A 7,427-nucleotide genomic window follows, 5' to 3' on the forward strand; every position below is an offset into this window, starting at 1 on the left:
ATGTTGGCCCACCTTTACAGGAGCCTGCATGAGGTAGTATACCTCGAATATGGTAGTTTATCAGCAGGGGTGACCCTTTTACAGGTATGGTGCTGGGAGCACATTCCAGCAGCTAGGCCACTGGCAGACAGGGATAGGCCCGTAGGGGCGGCTTATGCCTATGGATATAGAGGCCTAGTTGTCCAGCGTAAGCTGGGCAAACTAGAGCACTGGAGGAGGGTGTTCGACGATATAGATACGGTCACCTGGAGACCGTATACAGACTGTGAGGTGTGGGTAGAGGATGGGATGGAGATGCCTTTCGTTTTCATGGCGAGGTATCTGATTGGGAGGACTCCATTCGTTATTGAGCGGTTTCTGGTTACCCGAGTTTTGCGGCAGTTCGAGAGGCAGCAGGGGATTCCGCAGGGAGCGTGCTTGTACGCACGGCGTCAGCAGGATGTGGCCGATTGGGGGCCGACCATTGACAGTGCTGTGGCCATTAAGGAGTTTATAGGGTTGGTCGGACAGATCTGGGACTATGCCCCAGAGATACAGGATGCTAGCATGACTGACGAGTTTGCTCGTTTATTTGCTGCTCGGGCCGTGGCTAGGATCTCAGATCCAGAGGAGATGAGACTGGCATTCGATTTAGATGGAGAGGAGGGAGACAGGGGAGATGATGGGGATGATGGGGATGATGGAGGAGATGGAGGAGATAGAGGGAGGAGGAGAGGTAGAGGTGTGCAGAGGGCAGTACGGCAGGGCAGGATTGAGAGGGGGAGAGGAGGATTGGCCATTGGGGCCAGGAGAGAGGGTAGAGTGATGGAGGTGCTGGCTGCAGTGGGAGGAGAGGAGGAGGTGGGGAGGCCAGTATAGAGGAGGAGGATAGATATACTCCCACCTCCTGCACCCAGGACAGGCCGAGTGGGAGGAGTGGCACCAGCACAGGTACCACTGCGGGTTCGAGTGCTGGGTCACGTAGAGGATGCACAGATCCGGACCCTACAGATTACTGTGCAGCAGCTGCAAGCACAGATTTTGACCTATCAGCGGTAGATTTCGCAGTTGACCGTTGAGAAAGATACGGAGATAGAGCGGCGGGGTCGAGCGGAGGAGGCCTTGGCGAGTGTACAGAGAGAAGCGGCGGGTGGTCCATTGAGAGACACCCTGAGAGAGCTGACATGGAGAGTACAGGAGGTCGAGTATTATAGGCGGCATTATGAGGATGCAGTACCCAGAGAGCGACGTGTAGCGAGTTTTGCACAGTCAAGATCGAGTCGATCTCGAACTGCGGGGACATGCTTTGAGAGCCGAGGAGTGACTGGGCCAGCGAGACAGGACCCTCCTGCAGATCCGAGGGCGAGTGTATCTGGAGCTAGGCAGGATCCTCCTGGAGATCCAGGGGTAGGTGCATCCGGAGCGAGACCATCTCCATCAGGGGATAGTCACACTTGAGAGACATGGCCTCTATTGTATTTTTGGATGTTTGCATACTTTGTACTGGACATATTTTTGAGACACATTTTGTAGATTTTGATCATTTTTTTTTGAGAGATATATATATATACAGAGCACCATTTTTGATCGATGTGATGTGTTTATGGATGCATGTTATGTGTGCTACTTCCTTTCATATGATGATGTAATGCTTACATATATGATGTAATGTGTGATGCAGGATGTATGTTTTTATATGCTATGAGATGTATCTTGAAAATGAGATGTATGTTTTAATATGCTGCTACATGTAAGATAATATGATGTGAAATGATGTAATGATGATGCAATGATGAGGCAACATGGTATAATAATGATGTAACATGTTATGATAATGATGTAAAATGATATGCAACTAATTATAAAATGATATGCAACTAATTGATTTTGGAGCATCTCTCATTCTGTATTCGCCATCCGATATAACCATTTGTTTGCTTTCTTTGTAAATATCATCATGGAGCATTTATTGATTTTTGGATATGTTGAAAATTTATACAAGCATAATGGTATAATTGAACCATAATGACCCGAGTAAAATTTACATGATTTTTAATTTTGCAAGATAGCACAAGCGTCAAGGTATAATTGAACCAGGACGACCTGAGTGCGTATTGCGTAAACATACAAGATTAGATCATTTATATGCATGAAATGGAATCAGGCCTTCAGTGATATGAATCACGTCTTGAGGCAAATATTCACACAGTACAAGTGATCGCCTCCCAGACAGAAGACTAAGAAAATGTTGGAAGTTCCTCATGATCTCTGGCGGTGAAGCTTTTGATGAGATAAGGAAAAGATTCCAATTTATTTAAAAAGTTCAAAATGCAAAATAATCAAGACTTTAATGTGATAATGCAACATTTAGTACTTCAGAAAATCATCCTTCCTTAAGTTTCTTGTGTATTGTTCGTGTTTTGTGTTGTTTGTGATGAAGCGTAGTTGTGTTTGTTGGATGTCCTGTGTCTGAGTTTTGCAATAGTTGGAATATCTTGAATGTTTGCAAGTGTTTGAATAGTTTAATGCCCCTAGATGAGTGTTCTTCTGGATATGATTATGTACAGTGATTTCCAAGCCATGGTGAAATGCGGTAGATGAATAACTCGGGATAGTGACTACGTTAAGTATGTCCTGAATGGATATATGCTAAGTATCGGGCGATGGCCAATAGTGTTTTGATGGATAAAATGGCATGGATATAGATAAAGGAGCCGGTCTTTCACAAGGGCGCCTGTTTACCAGGTTTTCACCATTTGTTTTTATTGTACTTTGTATTTTTGCTTCTTCGAGATTTTTTTGATTTTTTTGTTTGTTTTTGGCTTTTTCCGTGCACTAGGCTACCTTAAGTATAGTACTTCTTCAGATGAATGCTGTTAGTTGGATCATCGAGCACATCTCCTTCAGAATTTGTTAGCTGATAGGCACCTGATCCATAGACTGAAATGATGACATAGGGACCCAACCAGTTAGGTTCAAATTTTCCTTTCTTTTCTCTATCTTGCTGGTTTCTTGGATTTTCTTTTAGGACTAGATCACCAACCTTGAAATTACGAGGAATGACCTTATGATTGTAGCTCCTGCACATGCGTTGTTGATATGCTTTGAGATGAGTATAAGCATGTTGGCGTCTTTCATCTAATAGTTCCAGTTCTTGCAGTCGATTGACTCGATACTCTTCATCTGGAATCAAACCTTTCAAAGAGACTCTAAGAGATGGAATTTCTACCTCCAAGGGTAAAATAGCCTCTGATCCATATACCAAGGAATATAGTGTTGCCCCTGTAGGTGTGCGAATGCTAGTCCTGTAGGCCCAAAGTGCTGGATTAAGTTGTACATGCCAATCTTTGCCTGCATCATTCACTGTTTTCTTGAGGATTTTTAGGATCGTTTTGTTAGATGCTTCTGCCTGACCATTTCCTTGTGGATAGTATGGTGTAGAAAACCGATGTTGGATTTTGAATTTTTCACATAATTCCTGCACATCTTGGTTTTTGAAAGGTTGCCCATTATCTGTGATGATTAAACTTGGAATACCATATCTGCAGATCAGATAATTGAGGATAAAAGAGGCAATTTGTTTCCCGGTCACTGTGGTCATGGGAACTGCTTCGATCCATTTGGTAAAGTATTCTGTTGCAGTTATAATGAACTTGTGTCCATTTGAAGATGAAGGATGTATTTTACCAACTAGGTCCAGTACCCACTGACAAAAGGGCCATGATGTTGTAAAGGGTTGTAGTTCCTATGTTGGTGCATGTATCAGATTGCCATGGATCTGGCATTTAGGACATTTCTTGGCAAAGTGATATGAATCTGTCTCCATTGTTGGCCAGTAGTATCCCATTCGCAGAAGCTTTTTAGCAAGAGTAGTGCCACTTGAATGTGTGCCACAAATACCTTCGTGAAGCTCATGTAAAGCGGAATCGGAATCATTACGATCAAGGCAACGAAGAAGAGTACCATCGAGACCTCGACGATATAGAGTATCAGCGGTAAGGGTGTAACGGGCAGCTTGTCGAATAAAGTTACATTTTTGGTTACGGGATTGGTCAATGGGTAAGATATTATGCTTGAGGTAGTCGTATATCGGTCCATATAGCGGAGAATCGGAACCAGTCAAGGTATAGATAACATGGGATTCGGAGTGGTCATAGGCGGGGGAGAACAGTTGCTCCACCAGGAACTCATAACGACTCTGTTGCTCAGGAATTTATAGTAGTGAAGCGATTGTAGCTATTGCATCGGCTGCTTTGTTGTTCAACCTTGGTATTTGCTCAAAGGTGATGTGCACAAAATACTGTTTGAAGTCATCCACCATGTGTTTGTAAGGTAGTAGCTTGTCGTCCTTTGTCTGATAGTTGTTGTTGATTTGATTGATGACCAATTGTGAGTCTCCATAGACTTTTAATTCTGTGATTTTCCATTCGACAGCCATTTTGATGCCGATGACCAGTGCTTCATATTCAGCCACATTATTTGTGCATGGAAACATAAGTCTGTATGATTTTGGCATAGTGTGTCCTTCAGGAGTGATGAACAGAATGCCGGCACCTGAACCATGTTGAGTATAGGATCCGTCAAAGTATAGGGTCCATTGTTTAGTAGTAAGAACAAGTATATCCCTGTTCGGAAATTCAACCTCCATGGTTTGTTTGCCTGGTAGCGATGCTTCGGCCAATTGATCTGCAATTGCTTGTCCTTTGATGGCTCGTCTTTCTGTGTATTGGATGTCGAATTCACTGAGAATCATGACCCATTTAGCCAATCGGCCTGTAAGAGCGGCTTTGCTGAGTAGATATTTGAGAGGATCAATTTTTGCAACTAGCTTTACGGTGTGTGCGAGCATGTAATGTCAGAATTTCTGAGATGCAAAGACTACTGTTAGGCAAGCCTTTTCAATAAATGTATAGTTGAGCTCATAGCCATTCAATGTTCTACTGATGTAGTATATGGTATGTTCCTTTCCTTGTTGATCTTCTTGTGCCAATAGTGCCCCCAGTGAAATATCTGTTGTTGAGATATATAGAATAAGTGGCTTTCCGGCAACTGGTGGTACTAGAACTGGTGGATTCATCAGGTACTGTTTAATTTGGTAAAAAGATTCTTCACACTTAGCCTCCCATTTGAAGGGTACATTTTTGTGTAGCAAATGGTTAAATGGTAGACTTTTATCTGCTAGCTGAGCGATGAATCGCCGGATTGATTGAAGTCATCCCTGTAGAGATCTGAGTTGACTGATATTTCGTGGTCCATGATGGCTTGTACCTTTGCTGGATTAACTTCAATACCTTTAGCTGATACTATGTAGCCTAGTAATTTGCCTGATGTAACCCCGAAGACACACTTCTTAGGGTTGAGTCGGACTTGGAATTTTTGCAATCGATCAAAGATCTTTGTTAGGATGCCGAGATGTTCAGCTCTGGTGAAGGATTTTGCTAGTAAATCATCCACATAGTCTTCCATAAATGTGTGCATCATATCATGGAAGATGGTTGTCATTGCCCTTTGATAAGTGGCCCCTGCATTCTTTAAGCCAAAAGGCATGACATTCCAATAGTACGTCCCCCAAGGACAGGTGAATGCTGTTTTATCTTGATCTTCCAGAGCTATCTTAATTTGGTTATAACCTGAGAAACCATCCATTAGTGAGAGCATTGCATGGCCTGCTATGAGATCTACAATTATATCAATACTTGGCAGAGGAAATTCATCCTTTGGGCAAGCTTTATTGACATCTCTGAAGTCAGTACATATTCTTATACTACCATCTGGTTTTGAGACTGGAACAATGTTGGAAATCCATTCTGCATAGTCAATAGGTCGGATGAATCCGACATCTAATAATTTCTTTAATTCCGTTTTGACCATGAGTGCTATCTGTGGATTCATCTTTCGTAGCTTTTGCTTGACTGGCTTAACTCCAGTAGAGATGGACAAGTGATGCATGATTAAGTGTGGATCTACTCCGGGCATATCAGCATATGACCAAGCAAAGTTGATTTGTTGTTCTTTAAAGAAGATGATGAATGTCAATCTTTCTTCTTCTGTTAGAGATTCTGCAAGATGTATATTTATGGCTGCTTCTGTAGTACCAATGTTGATTGATTGAGTGGGCTCAATCAATATGGGCGATCGCTCATGAAAGTGCTCAGGAAGAGTGTCAAGTCTCCCATCGTTAGGTGCCTTAAAAAGGTTTTCACCCTCCGATGCGTCCTTTATTTTTACTTTTTTATGATCTAGAGCTGCCATTGACTGGTTTTCAGCATTAGATCCATCATTTGATGCATTTTTGCGACTGAGAGACTTGGCACTCCTTGATTGACAGATATCATTATTTCGTTTACTGGTAGAGCCTGTTTCCGGATTTATGGTACATAGGTAATGGACAATAGATGCATCATCTGGAAAAATAGGTATATCACTTGTTTCAGGTTCGTCCCAGTCGATTAGGTCAGGAAAGACAAGTGGTAAGGAATCATGGGGCGGGTCAAGTTCAGCTACTGTAAGTGTTAGGATAGAGTTATCATCGTGATGGGTCTTGTTTTTAAAGAAGTCTAAGGTTTTCTCGAGGTCTTCAATGGTATCATCTTCTACATAGACTTGTTCGTAATATTTCTGTTCGCTTTCCTGAACGTCATAGATATGTTGTGGTCCAAATTCAAGAGGTCTATCTTCTGCATTATGTTCTTCTTGAGAAACGGATATGAAATCAGCATCATCTGGGATATTTGTAGTAGTATCAGAGCAAGCACCCCATTCATATTCATTTGAATCTGTCTCATAGGCATCATCCCAAATTCTATCTGTGCTGTAAACAGGTATGTTGTATGGTGAAAACAAATCTTTGATGATGGATACTATTTTGATATTCTGTGTTGATTCTGTATCCGAGCCGTCTTCTACAGTCTGGATTTGTTCATAGATTGTGCTTCCTCGGGGAGGAATGATGGTTTCTTGTGATGATAGGATTTGTTCTTGAGCCATTGGTGTGTGAATATGAGCCACTGCTGCAAAGATGGCCTTCTTATGATTCAAAAGCTTTCCCTGATGTATCTTCTGATCTTGACGTTCTCTTGCCTTGCGGATTGTTTCTGCTGATTCAAAGAAAGCTTCCTGCCAGGATTCTTCCTTGTACTTCTTCTTTTCCTTCCATTGAGGTTTTGCATTTGTGTGTGGTGGCCTTTTTAATAGGAAAGTGAATTTAGAACCTAATCCTGCTTTATTTCTACTAGGTTGTGAAGGAAGATCTATAGGTTCCGTAACTCCTTCTTGGCGTTTCCCAATAGGTCCTTTGCCGCCATATCCCATTTGTTTCATGATCAAGTAGCCTTTTCCATATAGGTGTGTCGGTAGAACAATGTCTAGAGCGGCTGCTCTATTAGCTTCTTCTTCATCTTTGTATAGCCAGTTAAGAACATCCTTATCTTTTGATTCATGTGCTAAAG

Source organism: Cryptomeria japonica, chromosome 5 (assembly GCF_030272615.1).
Source record: "Cryptomeria japonica chromosome 5, Sugi_1.0, whole genome shotgun sequence".
NCBI lineage: Eukaryota > Viridiplantae > Streptophyta > Pinopsida > Cupressales > Cupressaceae > Cryptomeria > Cryptomeria japonica.